The sequence below is a fragment of the Ambystoma mexicanum genome, chromosome 6p (assembly GCF_040938575.1).
Source record: "Ambystoma mexicanum isolate Mex_15411 chromosome 6p, UKY_AmexF1_1, whole genome shotgun sequence".
NCBI classification, from domain to species: domain Eukaryota; kingdom Metazoa; phylum Chordata; class Amphibia; order Caudata; family Ambystomatidae; genus Ambystoma; species Ambystoma mexicanum.
Genome location: NC_090935.1, coordinates 282,712,230 through 282,739,922, shown reverse-complemented (window position 1 = coordinate 282,739,922; position 27,693 = coordinate 282,712,230). Strand labels below are relative to the sequence as shown.

General features: G+C 44.2%; 1 protein-coding gene across 4 annotated transcripts in view; it reads left to right on the top strand.

Moving 5' to 3' along the window:
* The window catches only part of CCDC68 (coiled-coil domain containing 68), a 459,254-nt gene that overhangs the window by 60,359 nt on the left and 371,202 nt on the right, over positions 1–27,693 (top strand). For 2 of the 4 annotated variants that reach the window (XM_069627008.1, XM_069627007.1), the window contains exon 2: positions 14,692–14,831. The exons of the other annotated variants lie outside the window; for them this stretch is intronic. The gene's annotated coding sequence lies outside the window, so the exon portion shown is untranslated. The remainder of the gene's footprint in view (positions 1–14,691; positions 14,832–27,693) is intronic. 4 annotated transcript variants of the gene reach the window in all.

Sequence of the window (27,693 nt, the reverse complement as noted above, 5' to 3'; positions counted from 1 at the left end):
GGTGTGGAATTTTATAGGGGACATACACTTTGCCGCAAACCCATACATTTTTACTTATATAGATAATAAAATGATGCAGGTAATTTAATCTCTGAAAGGGAAATCTGTTAATTAGGAAATCTGTTAATCAGATTACCCTTTCATAAACTCCATGCCAAAAGCATTGTGTGTACTTGTGCCCTGCTAAATCAGTGTCCTGGACCGCAGCACCTGCTCTACCAGTGGCACAGAGCAGGTTCAGAGGTCACAGGTGTCCTCTTGACAGCTGAAGTGACATTCAAGTCTCTGCAGCACAGGGGCTGCATTTAAAATATGCATCCTTGTTCCAAAAATTGCATAACTTTGAATGTCCTGTCCTGGTGGCATGCTAAACTGTACAAATAAGCCATACCTGATTTAGGGTATGGTGTCTAGTATCTGTTATGCAAGCCACATTAAATTGATATCGCACATGTCACCCCTGTGGGCCCAGTTAAGCTGTGGAAGGGTTATTTGTATTCCCCCCCCAACCCCCAGACAGACTAGACCTTGCCCTACTGCCAGGAATGTAGCCTGGTGGGATTGTTTCTTTGTAAGGGTAGGTAATGCCCTTCTCCCAGGTACAGCCTGCCTCTGCCTGCCTCTCCTGGGTCTGTAACCTTGTCTTCCTCCTCTTTGTGCTGATCCCCATTGGGGATACCCCCATGGGGGGTTGCCAAAACCACCACCCCCTAAAAAAGGGAAAAACTGTGGTGGTGGATACGGAAAACTAGACTGAGGTAGTACTGTTGGTCGTTTGGATTGTTCGTCCGAAGAAGAACCACTACTGCATCCTGAAAAATGAACACCTCTGCGTCGATTACATTGTGGTCTCATGGGCTGGGAACCCGATTGTCCTCCTTGATTCAGATTGGCTAAATAGTTGTCAGTGATATATGGGTACACTAACTCTAATTGAAAGTCTTTAATGTCTTTTTGCAGTTTTTTGGTCTTCCTAGATAATGTTGTCGTTTGAACTCCTCAAATGTTTCGTTGAGGTCTGACAATTGTTTTAGTGCATCATTGATAGTTGTGTTGGATTTAAATTTATTTTCCTCTGTCTCTAATTCTTTCTGCATCCGATGGCTGATTCTCTGTGCCGTGGTAATTGTTAGAACCATTAAATCACTGCTGCATTTTGTTGCAATATAACTGAAATTGGTCACATACTCTTTGTCATTTAAAAAAGACATGGGGTGTTTCTGACTATTAGGCCATTAGGGATAATACTTGCTTTCAGATATTGCCTTAAAAAGTGGGCATGTAATTCTGTTCTGAAAGTCTTCTTTTTTAATCGAAGTATTTCATCCCTGTATTGCTGGTACCACTTGTTGGATCATTCTCTGTTGTTAAATAAAAAAATGATGGCCCTTGTCCCATATCTGCTGATCAGTGAAACTGAGCGTTGCATGCTCTGCCATTCCCTAATGTATATGGGACCTGTTTAATGAGTAGTCTCTATTCTTAAGGGTGTAAAGGAAACCGTACCGAAGCTCTCTGGCTGCCCAGACCCCAAACCAGACACTATATGCCACAAGATTTATGTTGCTTGGGAGAGTTAAAGAAATATGTTGGGTGATGGACTACAAAGTTGTGAGGAATCCCTTGCTGTAATGTCCTATCTAGTGTAATTAAGTCCTTAGCAACTTCGGTTGCCTGTATTGATATCAAGGGAAACCCCCGAGTGGGGGGTGGGGGGGTTATAGGACGAGGCTGTAAAGGGTGAGGATACTAAGCCTCAAAATACCAAATGTATACAAAAAGATGTATCCCACCCTATTGTACTCAGTAGAAAAAGCACATTTGGAGTGATCACTCAATTATTGCTTTACAGATGACCTCAAGGCTGCATCAATCATCTAGTAGAATTGTTTATAAATATTTTAGAATAATTGAGCTGGTTGGAGAGAACATTTTAAATAACATGTGCTTTTTAATTCATGTAAACAAAAATAGAGAACATTAATACAAAAATACTTAGTGCTCAACATGTCCTTGATGAATTTTATAGTGGACATATCTTAATCAAAAGAAAAAAGACATTTATCTTCATGATTCATCACAAAAAAAACACATTACACAATCTGACCAAAAAATTAAAATGTGACATTCAGAGTGAGTTTAGAAAGGGAAAAACTTGAATTCAGTTCCCTAATTTAACCCCCTGTAGTAGATATCTTGAAAATAAGCTCCCTGTTTCGTTTCCTTGTATATTATTCTATTTTGGAAGACGAAGCAGGGGTTAGTGAGGGTTCTATGTTGCTGAAGTTAGTTTCTTATCACAGATTCTCTTATGCAGGATGAGTCCTTTACAACTGAAAGACCCGAAACCGCACCAGTTGCCTGTTTACTTCAAACTCCAAGTGCATTAACAGATAAAACCCCTTTTACATATTTGCTTATATCCATGATGTTCACTAGCTTAATATACAAAAAAAGTTATCCTTATGTAGATAGTGAAATGTTCTTAACATCAACATATGAAACTAAAGTGTGTGTGTTCTAGCACCTTGAAACTTCTCGTGTGCTAAATGGAATTACCAATAAAGACCTCAGACAAAATAACCAGACAAAATCAAATAATATGGCAAAGTACTACTTTATTCTTTTGTTAATGAAGCAGGGTACACTAACAAACATCGGACTGACGTTTGCTCACACAAAAACTTTTGATTACACAGAGGTCTTATACCCGCATATGTGTCTTTTATGACATCATCCTATGTGGCAAACTGTAAAACCTACTAGCGGGAGGGATTGGTTAGGGGAACATGTCTATTTTATAGAAAGCACACAGGTTAGTACTTCATTGGCAGTCTCTTATCTGTAAGGCACACCTCAAACTACCTCCAGGTACGTATTATACTGATTATAGCGGACAAAATGGCAGTGGATTGGTCTATGCAACATTGTATAGAAGGTTGCCCCATAGACCCACTGATTAGTTGGCATCCCACCCAACCTTGGACTTTCAGTTTGCTAGCAGCACGTAAGGAAATTGAAACCCAGGTGACTGAGTAACGTCAGATTACTCCCCACTTTCCCAGATCTCTCATCAGTTTAATCATAGGCCAGAGTTTCCCATCTATAGTTGGCCTTGATGTTAATCTCTGTTCTAGGACATTCAAGGGAGAATGAGCACATAATTTATCTTCAACCGCAGCCTAATGAATAGCCCTTGTTAGTCTTCTGAATCTCGTGTGAGGAGACCGCAGATTTGTCTATTTCAACCTCCTATTTATTGCTATTTGATTCAATTTAGCTGTGTTATCGATTGCTCCTTTGGCATCTAGAGATTTGCTCACTCCATCTTGTATGAGCCTTATTCACTGTCAATTGTCCAATGTTTGGCTCTTGCACATGTTTTCATCTTCGTCAATCTAAGAGAAATGTGTCTCATGCTCATAACATTATCCATCTGCCTCCATTTCTACTTTGCAGTTATTTCTTGAAATAGCATCCTTGATCCTAGGCCAACATAGGCTCCTTCGTTTGAACACTGAACTTTTTTCAGCATCTCCTTACTCTTCAGTCCTGATCTGTTTCTGAGGTAGTTGGAATGGATCTTCTCATGAGCCAGCGTCCATTTTCCAATCATGGCTGTCCTAACCACGTTATATATTCTTCTAGAGCAAGCTTCTATATGTCTCATCTACCCTGCATTGGTGCGTATTTGCATTTATTGATCCACAAGTTACTTCATCTTCTTTTTGTTCACAAATTATTATTTCATCATTTCGTACATGTTTCCCTTACAGCTTCAGTTAAATCGTAATTCTTATCGTTTCAGCATATACTCGTATATTTTCAACATGACGTCACTTTGCTCTCGTCAGTTGTCACTCAGCGCTCCATGATGTCTTATGGTGCATGCAGACATCCATCCACTCTCTCAACGTGAGGGTACATTCGGTATGGTTAAAGTGCATAACGTCTCTCATGTACTCAATGCGGTATAGAGACAACACAGGTTGTGCCACATGCAGTGCATCTCCTACTATTCCAGTAAGACGGTGGTGAGGGGGCGGAAGTTAGGGTATATGCATCTACCTGCTCCTCTACAAGTGCATAACAAGGAGCTGGAAGTTCAATACAATCTTAGTTTCTTACACAGCTTCTTTAATTGTGTGTCTGAAAGCAGTGAAAGCACAGTGTTGTTAAAAGGAAATGTTTCAGGCTTGTATTATTTTGCATTCTGGGACTTGTTTTCCTTCAGGATGTGAAAAATAACACGACAGTGTTATTCATTTAGGTTTACCTCTTTCTATATGGATTTACAGGTCGGGTTCCTCTTATTTTGCATTCTGCAAGTAAACTCGATAAGACAGTATTCTTTCAAAAATTCTGAATGAATGAGTGTGCCTAGGACGGTCTCACTTTAGCCTGCCAAGCTGCTTACTACAGGGTAGATCATCTGGTAAATGTTACATATCTGCTGTAGATCTGGCAGGAAGTTTCCAGCTTGTATGAAACTGCCTGCAACAATTAAAAAGTGAAACATTTTAATGAAACCCCTTAATGGTAATGGATATAAAAGGAGCGTGACACCCTGAAAATAAGGCTCATCTGAGAGCTATGTGTACAATGTTTTTGAAATGGGTATGCTATAACGATAAATCTGTGGGGTGTTATCAAAGACCCTGAACCAAATGAACTGAATGGCTCACTGGGAAACTGACCTGCCAGCATTTATAAAATAACTTTCACACCAGAAATGGGCCTATTAAGGCAGTCTGTGGAGTTTCTGCAAGTAACGCAATGAAGGGCCGTGTGAAAAGGCCTACCTGCCTGTACAAAAAGAAACGTTGCATTTTAATTCACAAATGTAGAAGAAATTCAAATGTCCCTTTCACATGGAAAACAGGATTTCTTTTAAACACTGACCCCAAAACTGCTTTGCATATGTGTTTGCAGTTTTAATGTGAAAAATGTACCCCTGCTAACATAAAAATGTCAGGGAAAAGACATGGTGCGTGTTGACAAAGTAGTGTATATTTTGTATCTCATGCAGAATACCAGCAAACATTTTAAAAGAAAAACCTACTTTGTTTCCATGACAAATTTAATTTGGGCCCAAGGCAGCCACTGTTTGCTTGCTGTGGGACAAATATCACAAAGGACTCCCCCCTAGACCCCCAACAGAAAGCCTGGCTCGCATCCCATTGGTATACAACATTAAAATGTGGCTTGCCTGAAAGGTGTGGAAACCAAATGTCCTTTAGACTTGCTCTCTCTAAAGGTATTTATATGCATGCCAACTGTTTTGGCTGATGCATGACCAGAATGTAAGAAGGTGTGAAAACGGGGGCTACAATTAAGGGAGGCTGAAACTTCAATTCAAACAGCAATAAACTCTGATTACAGGCTGCCCTAGAGAGGCAAATGACGTGGAGGAAGGGAAGCTCATATTTGCACATATGAACATTGCATTTGTTTTAAAGGACTATTATCATTTAGCCAGTTTTCACACCAACCATAGGTCAGATTTTCTTAATTTTTGGGTCCTTTTTTTAGGTAATTTCCAGTTGATTTTGGTGATGTAAAATTCATCCACCTGTGACTTAGGCCAGTTAAACTCCGAATTTGAGAAATAGTTAACGGGTGGAGGGTACAATTAGGAAGATGGGTTATTAAATGACATGTTTCTTACTATTATGCTTTTGGTAAAAATGGCAGAAAGTTGACACACATCTGTGCAACATGGTTAGCTGAATCAGAAAATATGCATATCATGTCCGTTATTAGTTAGATAATGTAGTTTTGCCACATGTCTAGTTTTTGCCAAACATTTGACATGAGAACAAATGGGGATTGCAAATAGAAGCTGTCATATGTCTGCTCCAGACTCTTAAGCCAGTTTTAGAGATGGGTTGGAGTTGGGAGGAGAGAGAAGGGTAACTGTCCAATCCTATTTGCGAGATCTCTTGCAGGGCACGCCCCCAAGATTGTAAACTTGATGGTGTCATTGCTACTATATGAAGTGGAATGCACTATGATTAAGGGGGAGAGAGCTGCTAAAACTTACCATCAGGGAGATCTGCTGAAAATTACCACCAGACTGCTGCCAGGAAACGCCAAAAGCAGATTTTGCAGAGATTGCCGCTGGTTGGAGCGGTCTTTCTAGGAAGCCCTAAAAGCTGACTGGGTCCTGTGGTGGTGAGAGGGAGGCCATACTTGAGGGTGGAGTGATCAGGCCTCTGACCTATATTTCCAGAGGTTCCTGACATGCAGCTGGTTGTCCTAAACTTTAACAGAGGTTTTCTATGTAAGTAGAAGTGAACCCTTTGCAACCAAAACGTGGGGGAAATCTGCTGGCCTTAAATCTAGGAGGTGCATGACTGTGTAGATCCTTAGTTTATTTAACTAAACATATTCATTAAATTAATTCCCTTTGGCAGAACACTACGAGTTGATTTTTGTTAAATTCGAAATTAACAAAGCTCGCTTCCCAGTGAGCGCTGAAAAATTATAGCCTATAATTTAATTGGGTATTCCTTTTTTCCTGTTGACCTCGACTAAGGAAAAGGAGTGTCTTTTGTTCTTAAATCAGTCCAATCTTTTTGTCCAACTTTCCCCTAATGCAGGCCTTTAAGTGGAGTGGGGGGGGTCTAAATCCAAAATTCTCCAATCATCCGAATTTTCCTATCCACCTTCCTCAACACAGGCTTTTCAGTGGAGGGGGTTCTGAAATCCAAAAGTCTTCAATCTTCTTAATTTTTCTGTCAGACATCTCCAGCCCAGACCAAAGTAGGGGTGAGGGGGTCGGAAAAACCGCTAAATCACCTTGTGTTTATTTTAAAGCGAAGTGTGGGTGAAATAATAATTGCCATATGCATTTTGCCAAATTTGTAAACTAAACTGCTAGCCTTTTAAGCACGTAGGAAAATCAAAATTGCACAGCACTACATTTGTAATTGTTTGTGTTCGCTGACCAGCAGTAATTATTTCTTGAATTGAAATTAAGATAAAGTACTATGATTTGTGTTTCCCCAAATAATTTGTGCGATTTATTTGTGTAACAAGAAGTTGATTGTGAGCCACAAAAAAGGTGGAGGGTGTAGTTTGTGTTTTTTTTTTTATTTTTTAAATAACTTATTCATAGAAGCATAAATATCTTTCCTGTGCAACGGCCTGGTTCTTGGCTCATTGGCACCTGAGTAAAAGAATCCATGAAACTGTTGCGTGACACCTTGAGTATGGAGGGAAGGAACTCCCCGTGTTGAGGGTGGCCTATCAATAAACTGTTACAAGTTGCATAACGTGTGGATATGATGGGAGCAACCGGCACCCTGAGGCCTGTGGGTGTGTGGCGCCATACAAGAAACCATCTAAACGCCTATAAAAAAGCTAAAACTATTGGCATTGCCAATGCTTGTTTAATCTGCAGCAGAAACCCAATTTTGACAAATCCATCTTACCTGGTGTGGTCTTGGACAACCCCCCTTTCTGCTCTATGGGCCCAGCATGGAACTAGAAAAGAGGCTCAGTTTGGATCTCCTTTGTCTACATTGTCTCGGGAGGATAGCTCAGGGGCAACGTGCTCGCCTTGCAAGGAAGACGACACGGAGCAACAGAGGTTCGACCCCACTGTCTGATCTTAGACGCCTCTGGGTATTAAGCACGTTATAAATAACCAATCATATCATATCGTACATCTGTGGCATCAGTATTTGTTTGTGCTGCATTTTCTTGCAGAGACCACACTCTCCTGTGAGCCTCCTTCAGTTATAGGTGTTTTTCATACACTTTTAGGACCCCCAGATCCTTTGACAGTGCGCACGTAGTGATACAGCCCAAGTAGGCACACAGTGATGCAAGACCATGTGATGCAATGAGTGAAACAGGAGCAGGTTCTACTTCCCTGCGCTCGTTGCCTCATGCATGAAATTCCTTGTTCCTCTCTACAACCTTGTACTTGGCAAAATCCAGTTTACAGGAGAACCTTTTCTCCGATCTCTGCTTGTATTCCTATATGTGATAATCTTCCCTTCCAGGCTTTGCAGACTCCTCCCTTTACTTCTGTCCATCTCATCTACTCTTTCAGCCAATGATTTAGTGTTTTTAGACATGAAATGTAAGGCAAACTATGAGATGCTTTGACCACTCTTAGCCTTATCTTCCACCTGCCCCTTTGGGACTGTGCGCCCCACAGACAATCGCAGACCTTTCAGCATTAACATGCTCCTATCTCTCCCATTTCTTTCCTCTGAGAATATTTCATTCACACTTTTTAAAATTGGTATTCTTGTACCCATATTGGGTAAACTCGCTGCTTACCCCACTAACCTTTCCTCAGCTCCTTCCTCCCACAGTACACTAAAATCCTACATGTCGTAGTCTTAAATTACTTGCATTGAGACCGACAGTGCCCTTGCCCACCTCTCCCATCTGTGTCCTGCAGCCTGTACTTCCCAGAATTGGCTAAGTCACTCACTCAAGGTGCCAACGTTTGCACACTTCTAACCTCTTCGTTGCACTCCTCCTCCTTGTCCACTATGTTGCCTTTGACACTATTAATCGCTCCTCTCTGCTTCTTGTTAACGTCCATGGTTTTGCCATTGACTTTCAGACCAGTCTGTCACCCTCTCATGAATCATTGGTACCCCCAATCCCATCAGTTTCCCCGTGGTGCTTCCCAAGGAATTTGTTCTTGGGCCACATCTTTTCACACTGTGCACCTCCCCTTTCGTACATTCATCTTTTACCACCTATTTGCCAGAAACACCCACTCTCCTTAACCACTGAGCTGTGCTTCACTATGGGACTCTTCGCTATCTGCCACTGGATGCCACTGAGGTGTGTACTGGTTAGCTCTTCTAAATGCAATGTCCGCTGACTCCCAGCTCTCAACACCCACCTCTTTTTCACCCTGCCCAGACCACCACACCCTATCGAATAAGAATAACAACGTTAGGGTGCTCTTTATTAGCAAGTTGAAACTCAATAAATTACTTCTTCTGACATGACAGCAACACTTGATGAATAATAAGTCTGCATCTCTGTGATGGAATTCCATCTGGCCAGGGCTGCGAAACCTCCTGGATTTTTTGATTTGTATTAAATAATAAAAATTATTCTGCCAATTCCAAGGGAAATGTGGTAATCAGATTCCCATTTTCATAAGCTCAATACCCAAAGCATAGAGTGTACTTGTGCCTTGCTGCATCAGTATCCTGATTCACAGCACCGACTCTACTGGTGGCACAGAGCAAGTTCGGAGGTCACAGGTGCCCTGTTGATATCCGACAAAGTTGGCTAGTTACATATTTACATAATGACCTAAGCATAGTTACATGTTACGTCAGTCTTAGCCGCAAGGAGGCGGTCTTACAATCGTGTTTCGTGGGTGAAGAGCCACGTTTTCAATTGTTTGCTGTAGGTCCAGGATTATTCTTCAGCCCTTAGTTTGGCTGGCAGCGTGTTCCAGAGTCTAGCAGCTAGGCTGGGAAAGTTACTCCCTGCGCCATTCTGAAGTCTGAATCTCTGTGTAGAAAGTGACTGTGTTCAGACCGGGTGTGCCTATTAGATTGTGATCTTGAGATTTTGTCTGCTAGATAAGTGGGGGCTACTTTGTGTAGACATTTGTGTCATGGTCAGGGTTTTAAATGATATGTTTTTGCACCGGAAGCCAATGGTGATTCCTTCTTATCATGGAGATATGGGCACTTTCGGGTAAATTTAATGCTGCTTTAAGGGCATTGTTTTGTCTCACCTCTAAAATCTTTTGTTTTGGTGCCTGCATAGAGAGTAATAGAATAGTCCAATCTTGACAAGATAAGAGCTCTGGCTAGGGTAAAACTGTCAGTGGACGGGAAGGGTCTGCCGGCATTGATGAGCTTGGCTGTGTAGGTTTCAGCTGAAGCTGGAGCATGAAGTTGCCGGGAAAGTAGTGCTGAGTCTAGGTAGAATCCTAAGGGTTTTACTTCTTTCAAAACCTTTATAATGTTGCCGTCGATATTAAAAGCCTTAAAGGCTTCATTCAGTTTTTTTAAACGCTGTTGTGACCCTAGTAGGAGTTTTGTCATCATTCAAGCATACATCATGGTGGGCCATCCAGGTGTGGATAGTTTGATAGATGACGTTTAGTGACACAGCGTCGATGTCATGAACCCCTGAGATTGGGATGAGGATTTGGGTATCCTTTGCATAGTTAGTGTAAGTGACACCCAAGTCATCCAGGCGGTCCATTAAGGGTTTAGTAAATATATCGTAAAGTGTCAGTGAGACACAAGAGCCTTGTGGTACACTGCATGTGATGGGGCATGGCTGTGATGCTGCAGTTGGAGAAAAGACTCCTTGTTCTTTCTGTGAGGAAGGATTATATCCATTGAATGGCTTTAGGTGAAAGTGGCTGGCTGAGGCTAGGTGTTTACATAGAATGTTGTGATTGACCAGATCAAATTCTGCAGACCGGTCCAGTAGGAGGAGCAAGGCTAATTTGCCTTGGTCTTTAGGCTCATCCATTTGGATTTTCAAGTCTAGCAGTGCTGATCCCATCCCATGTCTAGGACGGAAGACAGATTGTCCGAGGCCGAGGAGGTTATTGACTGCCAGGTAATTTTATATCTGAAGGTAAACTACTCTGTCTAATATTTTAAGTAGAAAGGGACTGTCGGGATGTTCGGGTCAAGCGATGCGGTGACCAAGTCTCTGCAGCGCATCAGGCAAGTTCAAACTATGCACCCCCTGTTACAAAAACTGCATAACTCTGAAGATCCTGTCCCGGTGGCATGCTAAACTGTAAAAATAAGCCATACCTGAGTTAGGGTATGGTGGCCAGTGTCTATGAGAGTTATCCAAGCCACATTACATTGATTTTGCAAATGTCAGCCCCGTGGACCCAGTTCAGCTTTAGAAGGGTTATGTGTATTCCTCCCAGACAAAGTCCACACCTGCCCACTGGCAGGACTGTAGTCTTGGGGGTTTGCTTCTTTGGTCCTTTGTAAGGTTATGTTATACCTTTTTTCCACTGGGACAGCCACTCCACAGGAAAAACCAAGGGGCACACCCATTCACAGAGAGCAAAGCCTACCTCCAGGGTGCTTCATTTCTAAAGGCCTTTGTTCTTAGAGAGAAGGGAAGAGGGCAGACTTGGAGTAGTCGGGGGAACTCTGTTCAAGGGAAGGAGACTTCCAACATCTTGAATATCTCTGCCTCTTTCTCTTTCCTGTCCCCTCCACTTCCTCTGATACAAAGCACTTTGGGTATGACATCTGAAGAGCCAATACGCACATTTCAAAAGCAGGCTAGCTTTGGTCAAATCACCCGGAGACCTTTGCTAATAAAAAAAAGGGGTCTTCCACCACTTCTTTGGATCATCCTTTGGACTCCAATCCTGAAAGTAGATTTTATTGGAACCTACTGGGCGAGCAGTCCTTCCCAGAGTCCTCTAATTGTGAGGTGAAGGCGGTGTTCCAAGGCAGAGGTGAGCTCTGTCCCCTAACCATCCCCAGGGACTGTTTGGGGTGTACATGCTGCTGACAAACCAGGCCTGCATCTCTGCCCGCCATAGCTGTATCCAGAACCTCACCATGAAAGACCTCTTCAGTTTTGTGACAGCCTCCCCCATGTTTGGGAGCATGCGGAAAGGACTTGTGTTGTCCCTGGTCCTAGCAGACCCCTGAGAGCCAAGACAGCCAGGATCCAAGTGTTTTTCACCAGTAAACTGCTTGAGGACATGTTTCAAGAACTGCTCGACACCTTTGAACCGGTTCCATGTGTTCATATCCACGCAAAAATATCGCCATATAATAATATCACCATATTATTTCAGTGATATTAAGGCATGGAACCTGCAGCGGACACCACCGCAGCCCCTGCTGCCAAAAATGATCCCCCCCCCAAAAAATATTGCCTATGGCCGTTCCAGACAACCATATATACAGCAATATTTTTGGTGGGGATAATATGCAGCGATACCCTTTGAACCACCAGCACCCTCCGTGGCTGCCTTTTGTACCCTCCCAATCTGTGCACTATGCCAAGAAGTCTGGATTTGCACTGCTGGACCACCATGAACTGCACAAAGGTATTTATTGACTAATATCTCCCCCCTGGTCCATCTTTTAATCCCTTTTGCAAGTTCAAGAACATGTGCTTTGAAAATTGTGGTCTTTGCCTTTTCTCCACCTGTCTCATTACCCACAGTGCTGCACCTTTTCTATCTTTGCATATTCTGTGTTCTTTCTACAGGGATGGGTTTTTACAGTGTTTTCTAGTCGATTATTTTTGTACATGGTATTTATGATTAAAGTATATATTTTTATAGAACCTTGATTGGGCATTCTTTTGTTTTGGACTGTTATACTTCGCTGTTTGGGTTACTACTGAACCACATTCACACCCCTCTTGAGATAGTAGCCTTCCTTCATCCCACATTACCACAAAAGGCGAAGGAGGTATATCCCTTGACTGTGCTTGTTTTAGCTTTGTGTTGGCTCTTGGTTGGTAGAAGTGTGGGGGCTGAGTGGGCAATTTAGCATCTGCACACCCTTGTACTCCTGCAGGGCAGAAGTCAATTCGCCACAATCTCACATACCACTTTACTTCATTTCTACACTCAATCCACTTGGCTGCTGCTCTAGCGTTCTAGGCCTTCCTGTCTGCTCTTTTGCTTCCTAAAAGAAATACTGAACTTTGCAACCAGCAGCCTGGAACCTACAACATTGCTCTCCCACCCCTTCCTAGTAACTCCACGTGGGATTGAGTCTATAAATGGACTACCACACAACTTGATACATCTGCCTCCATTACTCCCCACCTTGTATACTGTGTTCTCAAGCTCTGCAGAATAGTCATTTCCTGCCACCTCTGCCCTCTTTCCCCCCTGCGGCCTCCTTCTCTTGTTTCTTCGCTCTTAAGAACATAACCACTGTACAGGCCTTCTAAAATGCTTACAAAAAGTTCCCCCATATCCAGCGATTTGATACCTTCGATGTAATAGACTCGTTCCCACCCATTAAATCCCCAACCTTGCGATCCATGTTACCAGAATAAAAAGAAAACGCATAGTGTATTGTCCATATGTGTTATCCCGGCGGCCAGATTTCATGCGTTGGCCCCATCCAACACCTTCATATCCTACTCTCTACCTACCATTGTAAAGACCCATGGATCGGGATTGCGTCACTCTGCTTTATTGCTTTTGTACAATCACCCTGGTAGAAAGATTGGTTTTTAATTCTAATCAAATTCTGGTTTTTAATTTGAGGTGGTACGATTTTAGTTACAGTGATTATATATGATCTGCTCTTTCACATTCATCAATACCCATTCGAGAAATTAACTTTTCTATAGGGCTATTTGAGCCTTCTGATCTAGAGCAATGGCCATCTGTTGTCTTAATCCATCCACTTACCTATTGGCATGTTTAAGATGCAGGTGGTACATCAAAACTTTATCTGGAGCCTTCTGTGAAGCTATAATTTAGTAAACCCTGAAGGCTGGGATCTGTGCCAGCCAGGTGCCGGGGGCACTGCTAGGGCTGTGTTTACTTGTCAAGGCGCCTGCATGAGTTGCCAGCACAGCAGCACAGAGGAATCTTTGCAAAGCAGCTCCTGCACGTCTGCAGGCAGAATACGTGTCAGTTATTATACTAGTCTATATTTAGCACACGCAGAAGGAAGGATCGCGCTTAATTGCTTCTTCCCTCCACTCTTAATTGGTCAGTTGTTTGTGTTAAACTGAACTCATCACTGTTACCAGGCAATACGATGTTGTGACCCTGAGGTTCTGTAGCGACTTCTTGTACAAGCACAGCACAGGACATTTTGAAGCAGCCGACATTTCACATCAGTAGGTCTTGGAAAGAATCGAAGTACACCTGGGAAGAGCAAGTTGAATTCGTGGTTTAGCTTGGTTTTCTGCAGTGTCCCTGCAATATGAGTCCCTATTTTACACTGGGAAGTACCACCGGGATGTCACGGTTACATATGAACAGATGTTATTTGCAGATGTATTTGATAATGATGCCAACATTCACTATGTGTTGCAAATGCATAACGTATGCTTCCGTCCATTTCCGATGGTTCACATCAGACAAAGCTTATTGTGCAGAGTTCATCTCCATGTCAAAACTGCCTTCCTATATTCTGAATTGTATCACCAAGTGTGTGCCAACAGTGTGAATGATTGCCATCTGGCAAGGATGCAGAAGGACTGACTTTTTATGATTTTTATTTAAACATACAATGATGCTTAGAGGGGGTTCTGCTTACCCAGACACCCCTCGCCAGGAACTACATGCCAGAAGTATAGTAAGCACCTGTGCCAGGGTGAATCCGTATCCTGGTCTGCAGCCATTGCCCTCCCGGGGCACAGAACAGGTTCAGGGCACATGTACCCTCTTGACAGCTGCAGTGATGGATAAAGTCACAACAGCACATGGGCTGCATTTCAGATATGAACCTCTGTTTCAAAACCCTGTGATTATGAGTTTACTGTTCTGAGGGCACAATAAACTTTCAATATTCACCACACCCGAGTAGGATATGGTGGATGTTATTTCTCATAATTATCATTGCCACATCCAATTGATATCAAATGTGCTAGCCCTTTGAGCTCAGCTCAGCTGTGGAATGGTTGCGTGTATCCCCCCCAGCCAGGCTGTTCTTGCTGCTGTAAGCAACACTGACACCTTGAAGGTTGTCGCTCTGTATTCCTTTCTTTGAACAGATAACACCCTCATCAGAAAGAGAGAAACTCCAGAGGAAGCTGTCCTGGGAACATGAATCGAAGGGGACACCCATTCACAAAAGGAGTAGCCCCACGCCAGGTTGATGCATACCAAACAGGCCTTTGATTCGATTGAGAAGGTAAGGGGGTGGGGTAAGTGTACAGAGGTAGCTCCTTACAGCTGGTGGAAGGTTATATTTTATTTGTTGCCTGGGGCTTCCCTATAAATGTGAGGGACCATAAAGTTATACAAAAACAAACGAGTCGCAAGCTGGCCCTCCCTCTTGTGTGAAATATATTTAGCTGCCTGTGGACATTATGCAGGTATATTCAAGTTGCTGCAAGTTACCTCAACTCTTACTACTGGTACATACTCTAACACTAAGTTCAACAAAATCGATGACCACAGAATCTCACAAACATTGAACAGTTATAGTACAATATTCTTTAAACCAGCTACCAAATAATCATTAAAGCTTGTTCAGAAAAGTGCATAAGTGCAGTATGAGGCTAGTAACTAAAGTGTTTTAGTGCATTCAAAATATTTCTATTTGCAAAATAATATTTTCAATAGTTTTTGATCCGTAGGGGTATGGTAACACTTCTAATATCATATGTTATGCAGAAATAATAGTTTTTTGATTTACTTGAATAGAGAGAGATGCATTTTGAGTGCAAGACGGAGGTGAACAAATTGATTTTCTTTCCCTCTAATATTTCTTTCTATTTCATATTGGTTTTGTGTGTTACAAGATTGCCCAGCGGGTAGATTTTGATGCTCTTCATTTTCGCTTTTGCAAGAATGTTTATAGAAAAAAGTTCTGTCAACAGGGGGTGTTTCGGCCATTCAGAAAAATTACCCATCCTTAAGCGATCATTTTACATATACCATGGGTCCTCGTGCGACTACCTCTTAGTATTCTGTAATACAACAAACCTAAGACGTGCTATTGAGTGAGGTTCCTTTTTGTCAAAGATTTTGAGTGCCACAGGTTTTCGACCACATGGGGCTACTGACCTTAACCTTATTGTGCAGATTTTGTGTAGATAATTTATCTTGGTTTATCATGGACCATGCTTGTTCATGCTGTGGCATCTATAGTAATAATGTAGTCATTGTAGAATTTCATTGTGTATACAATGATGTTATTGCTTCTCTTCAATCACTTTCGCGCCTAGAAACACTTGTGTACAGGCGCGTTATAAATGCCATATCATATTCAATAAGTTATGGATGCACTGACCTTTATTCTTTGTGGCCAATGTATCACACCTGGTGCTCCTATTCTTTGCTTCTCCAGTTTCCTGTTGGTGAAACCTGAATACAAAAGCTACTGTCAAATGTTTTTAATAATTTATAATCAGTGATCATTTCTACCACAGCGGTCTACCTTGGTTATTGCTGGTATCATTATTTCTTTCTATTCATATTCAGATGCCTATTCATCATCTTCCTATATGGGTACATGATCATTCCTTAAAAAGCTGTTTCTTTTCCGATTCAGTTTGCTGGTAATGTGTACCGGGGCACCCACTTTTGGGAGCTCACCGTCTGCACTGCATTAATTCCACGCTGGTGTGTGTGATGAATCCTATGGATCCCTCACTGAAACTCTACCTAAAGTATCCTCTCAAGTTTATAAGGAAAGGCATACGCTTCCTGATCTTGGGGGTGGTCTACTGTGGGAGGATCACCCGGGAGGAGGAAATGGTCACAGTGGGCCTGATTCACAGAACATTTTCCTATGGGGAAAGCACCATTATAAAATGCTTCTGTGAATCAGGCCCAGTATGTATCCTCTTTTTGAGAGTACGTCCAACCACTACCGGAGTATGTAATGGCGTGTTGCTATCCTTATTCTATTGTCCACACCCCCTACAGTTCCCAAAACCCTAATAAGAGGAAGTTGCATAATAAGGGAAGTTTTAAAAATAAAGCACCATGTTTCTCTTCTCAAACCTGCCTTATGATTGGATCTGATTATAACCCTTTGTTAAATGTTAAAGAAAGTAGAAATCAAGTTCACAATATAGAAAAACGAAGGAAAACAAACTTTCATTCGGGACTTCAAGGCCCATAATTCCCTCAGTACTGAGACAAGGAAGAGGGATACAGGGGCACAAAGATGTAGAAGTGGTCAGTTAATTGACAGCAAGGACCTACACCTGAGGGAGAGTGGGGGCCATAAAAGGCCCCCTCAGGTGCAGGTAGTAGAGAAGGAAAAGAAGTGGAAGCAGTTTGTGAAGCTGGAGAAGTGCGTCCCGTGTATGCTGCAGAAGAGGGGACTAGAGCAGCTGGAAGATGCCAGGACCGCTCCGAGTCCTAGGGGGGTCTGTGACTCTATCCTAAACTGGAGCAGCGGGAATCGTTTGGAAAAAAGCGTACCCCAGAAGGCTACGTCGTGCAGAGCTGTTGCAACGGAAAGCTGGCGTAGTGTGAGCAGTTGAGAGGTCTTGCGTGGCATGGTTGCACCAGGACGACTCCAATCCAACGTGGCTGAAGGTGCACGTGGTCAGAAGAAGCCACAAGTGTAGCAGACCTGAGGGGCAGCAGGAGGTGACTTAACCAGTGAGTTGAAGCGACTCTGGGGCGCTCCAGTGAAGGCCGCAAGTGCAGAGCAGGTGGGAGCACTCGCGAGCGAGCAACAGGCAGACGAAGCGACTCTTCCAATACCGAACTGCAGTTAACATATCAAGAGAAGCATATACGCATTACAAATACCAAAAAGTTAAAAAGGTAGAGGCTATCTAATAGCGCTTGTGAATACCGAACCATTGTACCTTTCAGAAAGCAAATTGTCCAGTAAAGGTTGCAAACACAAGAAAGGAATAGTAAAAAGCCCCAAAGTTGTACAGGTTGCCGTTCAGGTTCGGGAATAACTTTTAATTGTGGTTGATGTAGACTCACATTGCTACAGCCAAGATCGGAGCAGGAGAACGCTTGATCCTGAACATTATTTCGGTATTAATGGAGAAGGTATGTGAATGTTCTGTTTCTTGGAAGCTCTTAAAGAAGGCTATTGAAATTGTTATAATACTGCTGAGAAAGTTACTCTTGAAGCTCTTGTTTTTTTGGTAGACGGGCAGCCGGGTAACCCGTAGGGCAAGAGGCGATTGCCCTGAAGAGACCTGGTAAAGGGTTATGCCAGGCAGCAGAAGGAGCAAGTGCTAACAAGTGGTACTATTGGAAACGCAACAAATATCCTGAAGCAAGCCATTCTGACCAAACTGTTGTCCACTTTGAAGCAAGCTGTTCTGACCACACCATTTGTTGTTCCCTAATGTGAAGTTCTCCTTCCAGGAGGTGTGAGAGCTTGTGACTTTGGCAAGTTACTTCATTGATATAACAGAACTTTGTGTTGAAGCTGGATTTCCTTGGTTTTTATTTGAACTGTGCAAAACACCCTTGTTTGGATCTGGGAAAGGGGAGTGTACCCAGTACAGGACAAGACATTAATTACGCTGTGAACCAGTTTATATGTTGTCTTCATTTGTGAAACTAAGCTGCCACATTATTTCTTTTTATGTTGATTGTTGTATTAGTGTGAGGGGTAGAGATCCCTTTGTTAGAGTGTTCCCTTTTAGTTTACAATGGGCAGGAAAATCTACGTTCGGGTAGGGGTAGTGAGGCATTTATTTTACTTATTTTATTTAATAAAATGGCGGAAGTTAAAACCTTCTTACAAAGCTGCCTGCCTCACATTTCTGATGTCTCGTATGGGCTTTAAGGGTTATTTACTGCAGCCTGCTCTCTTGTTTTAATGAAACCTGTGAACGTTGGGCATCAACCATGTCCAAAGGAAAAAATCCTTCCTGTAGCACAAATAACTTTGGGGTGTGATGTCGGGAGGTAAAGCGCACTTGCTCAAAAAACTGTGGTCGGACCCTCAAAGCTGTCTTGTTTCGGACAAAACACCTGTAGAATTTTGCATTTGGAAGAAGGGGATTTCCACTCCTTTTGAATTTCTTTTGGAACAAACACTTAAGAATTTTGTTGGACCTATGTTGGTTGAGTACTTTCAAAAGCCCTCCACCAGTGAGGTGAGTAATGAGTGTCCAAGGCAGAGGTGAGATCTGTCCACTACTAATTCACAGGGCATGTTGGGGGGGGGGGGAGGCTGCTGTGGACCAAGACCTGCATCTCTGCCAGTCACATGGCTTCCCAGGATTTCATGGTGAAGGACTCCTGGAAGTGTGCAACATCCTCTCCTGCTTTGAAGAGCGCGAGAACAAAGACTACACTTAACACTGAGACCTGGGACGAATCCGAGGATGTTGTCCCTTTTTCCCTAGGGGGAGACCTTTTCCGTGGGGTCAGGGCAGTGCAACCACAAAAAAATAATCCCCCTGGGGGTGGTGCAATGGGGGTGGATCACATGGGATAGGAAGTCCCTTATGGGTTTAGGGACGACCCCCTCAAGAGAAAGCAGTATCCCCGCTCTACCTGATCCAAAACACCCATCCTGCAAACCTAAGGATAACCCCTTCACTAATAGACTTGTATGTTGTAATCGCACTACCATTACCGTAGAATGTACTGGGATGAGGAAGAATAGGAGTCACCCAAGTGAAGATCCACTGTCCAGTACTGTGATGATGAGGCCCTCCATTGACCCACAAGGGAGGAGTCGAAAGATCATACTGTGACGAGGGAGAGGCGCAGAAGAATGAAGATCCCCTTCAAGAACCATGAGGAATGGTTTAATGGTTGCTAGTTTCCCATTGTCAATCAATAGTACAAATGGAGGAGAGAAACCAGGAAGTGCTGAGGAGTCCTCCCTGGAGGAGCAAGGAGCAGGAAGCTGGGGACTACTGTGCTCTCCAGACAGAGGGAAGCCATGATCCTCAGCAGCCTGTCGGAAACTGAAGGGAGCTGGAGTCGCACTCACTGGGAGAACCAAGAAAACCAGCGTGCTTCCCAGAAAGGAGGTGGGGGACCCTTGAGTGCCAGCAGTGTGCAAGGTACCAAGGAAAACCACCGACTCCCTCACTGGAAGAAATCAGCTGAGGGGCCGTTGAGAGAAGACCACAAGAGCCCAGGGGAAGCAGCAGAAGCTTACTTGTGTTGCAGAGGATCAGAACCCTTGCGGACCATGTGCAAAGGTACGAGGTGGGGTACTGGGAAGGCACAAGGAAACCCCAGAGACTCTAGTTGGAAAGGGGTGAAAGAGCACCCCAAAGAGACTAAGAGGGGCCTGGCATAATTGTGATCCCAGCCTTGTTAAGAGACATTCTAAACCTGAGAGAAGGGTCGTTGACCCATATGAAGCAAGACCAGAATACTGAAGGGTCATGGACCTATTGAAGTCTAAGGAAGCCTGAAAGCAAGTGCTGAGCTTCAAAACGCACCAAGTGAAGGGTTCTGGGCCCACATTGGGGAACCACATCCCCGAACCATAAGACAGAGGAATACACACATTTCACATACAATTGGTGCTCACAGATCTTGGCAGGAGAGTAAACCAAGGCTGTGGGTGGATGTGAAGTCTGAGAGCAAACCGTGAGAACATGGAATACTCTGCTTGGCAGGTGAGTGGACCAAGGAGGTGGTTCTGGGAAAAGGGTTAGGGACCTTCAGCACAGCTTGGGAGAGAGAACCAGGCTATTCTTCCTCGGCACAATACTTGGGAGTCGGGTGTGCCCACAAAGGGCCTTGGACCCTCAAAATGGCTTTGAAAAAGGTGTCCAGGCAATTCTTTATTGTTTAACTATAAAGACATATAATGAACAGACATTCTTGGATGAAGTGGAAATACTTGTTTTTCTTTCTACACCTTTTTGGAACTTTTGTCTGAACTGCAAACTTGGGCTGCAAGCGGACAGCCAAGGAACATTTTCCTTGGAGCATTATACGGAGTTTAGCTTGTGAGGGATGGGTAAGGATTTGGATACAGGATGTTTAAATTTACTTTTAACATTCTGACACATGTACTTCCTGCCTGAGATGACTTTGGCACTCACCATGTTCTTCAAACTCGAACTGCATGTTCAAAACGGTTTGCTGCCGCACTGGGCTGAGCACATAGTTGCCTTGGCTCGAACAACACAGTATTTGTTGCATCTGTCCCCTCCAAACCGCCACTCACCCATTCAGCATCTTTGCGGCCAATCTTCATCACCTGCTTAAGTAATACCATCGGGCACCACATCGAACTGAAATGCGCATTCAGACTCCAGCATCTTCGCCATCTTCTCGACTCTCAAACTGACCTTGTGGCCCTGATGATCTACAGCCCCTCGAGCACTTCTTAAAACAGACCATGTAAAACAGTACATCCAGTCACCAGAACCTTTAGTAGGACCGCTCTTGATGGCACTCATGATCTGCCTTTCTTCATGCATCACCTTTTGAATCACAATAAGCTCCTGTTTGACCCCCTGCTTTGCACCGGCTCCCCATCTAGAAATGCATGAACACTGCCCGTGAGCTACTTTGAACTGCACAAACAGCTCCAAGAAGCCTGGTTCGTCGTTGTCGATCCACCATGACAAACCTAATGTGCTATTGATTGGTAACTGCCTACCTGGTCCATTTGTGAGCCCTAGAGTTTGTCTAGGCCACCATTGATCCCCTTCCATTCATCTCCTTTTTCCTATTATTGTACTTATTGATTGCCTTTTTCCTCACCTGCTTCATCACCCAGAATGCTGCATTTTCTATCTTTTGCATATTCTCTGTTAATTTCAAAATGGGTGGGCTTTGCACAGTGTTAATGTAGTTTCTTGCAGATGGTGTGTTTAATTAAAATATACATATATTTCTAGAGCACCTTAATTGGGCATTTCCTTTTTTTTTGGGCATATACTTTTCTTTGGAACGGATTGTGCCCTCCCATATATTATCTTTGATATTTCCATATCCAGCTTGCTGCTTTGGAATTTATTTTTCAGTAGAGGGCGCTGCACATCGATGACTGAGTCGATGTCCCTCGAAGGCCTCCGTCTCGATGTCGACGTCATCAGTGGTATAAATATTTGCGTGCAGCATCCGTTGCTCAGTTATGTTTTTCGCGCTTCATGAGCTTCCGGAATGTGATGCTCGGTTCTGTGAAGAGAACAAATTCTTTGAGTTTTTGTCAAGAAAAAAAGTGATTCCTCTTTGTTGGCTCCATCTATGCCCTGATCAGCTTCAAAAAGTGCAGAGATTGTGGGGCAAATATGTCCTTAGACCCCCCCCACAGGGTCTGCCTATGGGCAGAGCATCCCTGTTCGGAGTGCGAAGAGTGCCTATCGATGATGCGAAAGCCTTAAGGGAGCGCAGAGGGAAGCTGGAGAGAGGTAGGCCTAAAAAATCCATTACCTCTACCAAATTTTCCTCCGAAGAGTCGAGACCGCCGTGTCCTCGACAAAATAACACTCCCGATCTAGATCTTTGAGCGGATCGCAACATTCGCACGCTTCGATGCACAGTAAAAAAAGGCATCACAGATCGCCTTCATCATCCTCCAGTTCTCCGGAGAGAGTAACATGCCGTACCAAAAACAGCTCCCCGGCTCAGTGGGAGGAATTTTGTAAAAAAAATGGTGTTCGAGACCGCAGCTTTGCCCCCCTCAGAGACACCTAGAGGCAATACCCCAGGAGAAAAGCCGTGCGTCATTGACCTCAGCAAGACATATTCCTCGAGTGTGACAAACTCTTGAGTCAAGCCAAAGCCTCTTCGACGCACAAGGCGTCGACACTGTCGACTCGCACGTCGACGCCGATACTTGCATCATCGACGCCTTCGGCACCTCCGTTGAAAGAAAGATCTTCGATGCCTTGAACGTCGACGCCGATCACTTCGATCCCTTCGACGAAAACGTCAAAGCTGTTTTCTATCGACGTCCTCGAGGCCAATCGCAAATCCATTGAGGCCACTGACGTCTACATCGACTGTGTTAAGTTTAACTCTTCCTGTAATGACTGCTATTGCTCCTTCCTCTTTGGAAAAGAGCTACACACCTCTACCACGCTCTGATTATTTCAGAGCTTTATCCTCCATTTATGAGGAGGGAGAAGATTCAGATACAGAAATACCCTTTGGTCTAGAATGTGTTAGACTTCACATTCCAGAAGAACTAATTCCAGAAGAGGTCAGATTAAAAGATCTGCAGTATTCCTTGCAGGAAGCAAGCGGAATAGATACAACCCCAGAGATAGATTGTAGCAAGCCTGAACCAGGGGAACATGCTGAGAGTAATTATAGGTCCCTTATGAACAGGGTCATGAAATATATGGGGTGGTCTAGGCCTGCACCCGTATATTATATGAAGATGCCCTCACAGACCTACTTGATAGAGGACCACTAGAAGATCCTATCGTACCCTTTCACAAGGCTTTACTGAAAGGTGTCCAGCAATTGGGAAACAGAGGTTATTCCTGCAGTCAGTAAGAAACTCTCCGCAAAATATAGAGCTTCACCTGCAGACCCTTCATAATTATCTAAACATCCAACCCCAGAAAGCTTGGTTGTTCAAGCTGCAACTTCGTCAGGAAGACAAACTGCATATCCCTCAATCCCGCAGGATTGTGATGATAAAAAGGTTGAGTTTTCTCAGCATGCAGCATGGCGCTAAAGTCTGCAAACGTCACATGAAGGCTTGCAAGATTCAGCCACACCCTTTGGGAATGTGCTTCAATGGCAGCTGACGAGACGGTTTCTTGAATATTGTGTGAATCCCTCCAAACTGGTCTCGACTCTGTTAGCATCAGCAGAGCCATAGCGGCTCGTACCACAATCCGCAGATTCATGTTGTTGCGGAATACTGGATTTGCTCCTGATGTGCAATCCAGACTTCTGAATATGCCCTAGCACCCATCTATTTGGTAAAAAAGCTGATGACAGTTTGGAGAAGTTGCAAACTTCCAAAGCGGTGACCAAAACGCTTGGAGCTGCAATTAGGCAAACTCCAAACCGCCCCACAGGTACGCCCTGGAGGGATAGGTCCTTTATCTATTACTCCGCATTCGGAAAAGGCAGAGGAGAGCCGGCTCAAAGTGGCCAGAGACGATTCACCCGTGGTGGACGGGGCAAAGGTACAAAGTCTGCAGGTGCTGATTTACCCTCAGCATCTGATTCAGCTGCCTCAAACCCCTCTGAGGTCTTGCATCACAAGACATCAGTAGAAGGCAGGTTAACTCAACATCCGACAGAATGGCAGGCTATTGCTTCAGATGCTTGGGCATTGGAAACAGTTGCTCAAGGTTACTGCCTGCTTCCTACACACCCCCCTCAGAGTTCTCCACCGGGGACCAACTCTTTGATGTTTCCAGACCCCCTCCTTACGCAGGATATTTTGGACCTGCTAGAGAAAGGTGCTATAGAAACGCTACCTGCGGTGGAGAGGAACAAGGGTTGGTACTCCCCAAAGTTTCTAATTCCGAAAAAGGACGGAGGAATGAGACCCATCTTGGACGAGAATTGAACAAGTTCCTAAGGACAGACAAGTTCAAGATGGTTACACTTTCACAGATCCTTCAGGCCCTCCAACTCCAGGATTGGTTGGTATCTCTGGACCTTCAGGATGCTTACTTTCATGTGCCAATACATCCGAAACACAAAGTACCTGAGATTCGCCATTAGCAGCTCTCACTATCAGTTTTGGGTTCTGCCATTTGGGCTAACCTCCGCCCCGAGGGTCTTCCCCAAGCTAATGGCGGTTGTGGCAACGAGTTTCAGGAGAGGGAGATTCACATCTACCCCTACCTGGACAATAGTTCCCCGGAACAAGCTCAGAATCATCTAGATATTGTTTGCCACTCCCTCAACTTCAAGAAGTCCCATATGATACAATCTCAAAAACTCCAGTTTATTGGAGCAATCCTGGACACATCTACGGGAAAAGTCTCACTACCAGAGGTGACGGTTCAAGACATTTTACAGATGGTGACAAAGTTCCTAAATTCCCAATATCTTCCAGCCTTCGACTTTCTGAGGTTGCTCGGCCTGATGGCATCCTGCAACTTTTTGGTACCTCAGGCCTGCTTGAGAATGAGATCCCTCCAGTGGGCTCTCGGGGCCCAGTGGTCACAATTCTTGGGAAAGATGTCAGATCTCCTTTAAATACCAAACCAAGTTGCTCTGGACCTTCAATGGTGGGCTTCTGAAGAAAACCTCTTGAGGGAGAACCCTTTTTGGCAACCATGGCCGGAGATAACAGTAGTGACGGATGCCTCCCTAACGGGGTGGGGAGCCCATACCAAAGATTTGACCATCAGCGGTCGTTGGTCTCCATCAAAGTCCAAACTACACATCAACCTTTTAGAGCTGAGGGCAATCAGACTAGCGCTGAAGGCCTTTTTGCCCTCTGTACAGGGAAAGAATGTCCTGATAATGAAGGACATCACAGTGGCCATGTACTACCTCAATAAAAGAGGGGATGTAGGGTCACTACCACTGTGTAGAGAGGCAATGCGCTCTGGTTTTGGGCAATACAAGAAGGAATCTCCCTGTCGGCAGTCCACCTAGCCGGAGAGATGAACACGGTGACGGACGGTCTCAGCAGGCAGAGCACAGTATCCCACGAGTGAGAACTAGCTCAGGAATTCCTTCTAGAGATCTTCGCCCTTTGGGGGACCCCTTAAGTGGATGCCAACAGGAAGTGCGAGCTGTACTGCTCCAGGGAGTTTCCCCCGAGAGGAGCTCTTGGGGATGCGTTTGTGGTGGACTGGGAAAATCCACTCCTTTACGCATTTCCTCCAGTCCTCATCATTCCTCATGTAATAAGGAGGTTGAGAAGGTTAATGAAAACCATGATCCTAATTGCCCCGGATTGGGCCAGAAGAACGTGGTACCCGGATCTTCTAGACATGTCCATCTGTCCTCTGATTCGTCTTCCACAAAGAGAGGATCTTCTCTCACGAGGGGAGGGTCAGGTTCTCCGTCCGGATACCAGGACTCCGCCTTCACGCATGGTTTCTGAAAGACTGAGGTACAAAATTGGGACCTCCCGGATGACGTAATGGAGGTGTTGCTTTCGGCCAGAAGGTCGGCAACCAAACGGCAGCGGTATAGTGGCTTGAACAAGTACTGCAGCTGGTGTAGAGTTAAAAATGTTGACCCTGTTTTATGCAATACACCGGCATTATCTTTCCTTTTACACCTAGCAAATTTAGGACTCCAGATCGGCACAGTTAAGGGTTACCTAGCAGCACTGTCCATTTTTAAACGTACTTCTGAGGACACCTCATACTTCAAAATACCCTTGGTTATTCCATGTTTGAAAGGGTTGACTAATGTTTACCGCCCAACTCCTTTTCAAGTCCCCTTGTGGGACCTAAATTTAGTTTTAAAATTTCTAATGGGTACCCCTTTCGAACACCTTCATTTGTGCCTGCTTAGATTCTTTACCTTCAAAACTGTTTTTCTAGTGGAAATAACTTCTGCACGGCGGGTGAGCAAGTTACAATCTTTATCCTGCAAACCCCCTCACACTGTCTTTCATAAAGATAATGTTGTTCTACAGGTGAAGCCAAATATCCTCCCAAAGGTTGTGTCGGAATTTCATATTACTCAAAAGATAACCTTGCCTTCATTTTACCATCCTCCTCATCTGGGGAAAGAGGAAGAAAGGCTGCACAGACTTGACCCAAAAGGCGCTTGGAGCTTCTATATTAGCAGAATGGCACAGTTAAGGCAAATGGACCAAATATTTGTGGGATACTTCGGTCACAAGCTAGGTCTAGCCATCACCAAGCAGACCATTTCAAGATGGATTATTCTAACTATAGAATGTTACAAATTGGCAGGTAGGGACCCTCCAGAACATCTGAGGGCTAGTTCTACCAGGGGTATTGCAGTTTTGTCAGCTCTTCAAAGGGGAGTTCCGGTAAAAGACATTTGTGCAGCTGCCACATCGTCGTCTGCACACACCTTTACTAGATTATATAGCTTGGATTCCTCCACTAGCCAGGAAACTAAATTTGGAAAGGGCAGTATTGCATTCTGTGCATACTTTTTTTTTTTTTAATTTCTTTTATTGATTTTATGCAAACAAAACAACAAAAACCAAACAAGCAGCATAATCATAACAGTTCCATTACACATCAAGTTGTCTTAATCACTGCTCCCACTACCCCTCCCTCCCCCCGTGAGCCTATTTGTCACTCTCATTCAATGTTTGGCACTTGTGGCCGGGTTTCGTTCTCTTCGGAGTCTGTTGGATCTGATATTACTCCAAACAATTCTGCTATTAGCGTTTTCCAAGCCAACAGGGTGCCCGCCTCCCCTTCATCAGCCCGGCTACTCGCTTCTTGCCATGCCACCGTTTCAGCCTCCGCCCATTTCTGCAAGTCCTTCCACCAAACATCCACCTTGGGTTTGTGGCATTTCTTCCACCCCATGGCGATCCTACGTTTCGCCAGCACATACGCCAGATTTCTCAGTTTCTCAATATGCCTGAGTTTCCGTGGCCTAGGAAACCCGCCCAACAAGCAGGCCCAGGCCGTGTCCGTGACAAGAGTAACCCCTTTATCAGCCAGTTTCTGCGCCACTTCTCCCCAAAAACACCTAATGATCTGGCACGACCAAAACATATGTCATGTCAGTGTTCTCCAGGTTACATTTAGGACACACTTGTATTCCAGCGTTTCGGACCTTAGATATCCTCAAGGGGGTCATGTATGCCCTATGCGTTACATACAGCTGTATTTGTTTTAATCTGGCATTTCTAGACACTTTTTTGTGGTAGCCCAGGGCATGCTCCCACACCCCATCCTCCATCGGGGCACCCACTTCCGCCTCCCAGTCCAGTCTTAGATGTGTCAAATCTTTCCCCGCCTTAGCCATCACCATCTCATACAGTCTTGAGATCTCATGACCTCCTTCGGATATATCGTATATTGCTCCCAAAACTGCATCTGGTTCTACTATCAAAACTGTCTCTGGCCAGGTGTTCTTAATCATCCGTACCAACCTAATGTACGTGACATATTGGCCCGTGTGTAGCCCCGCCTCTTCGCTGAGTTCTATGAATTCCTTAATGTATCCCTCTTGCCAAATATCGCCTAGCGTTGCCAGCCCCA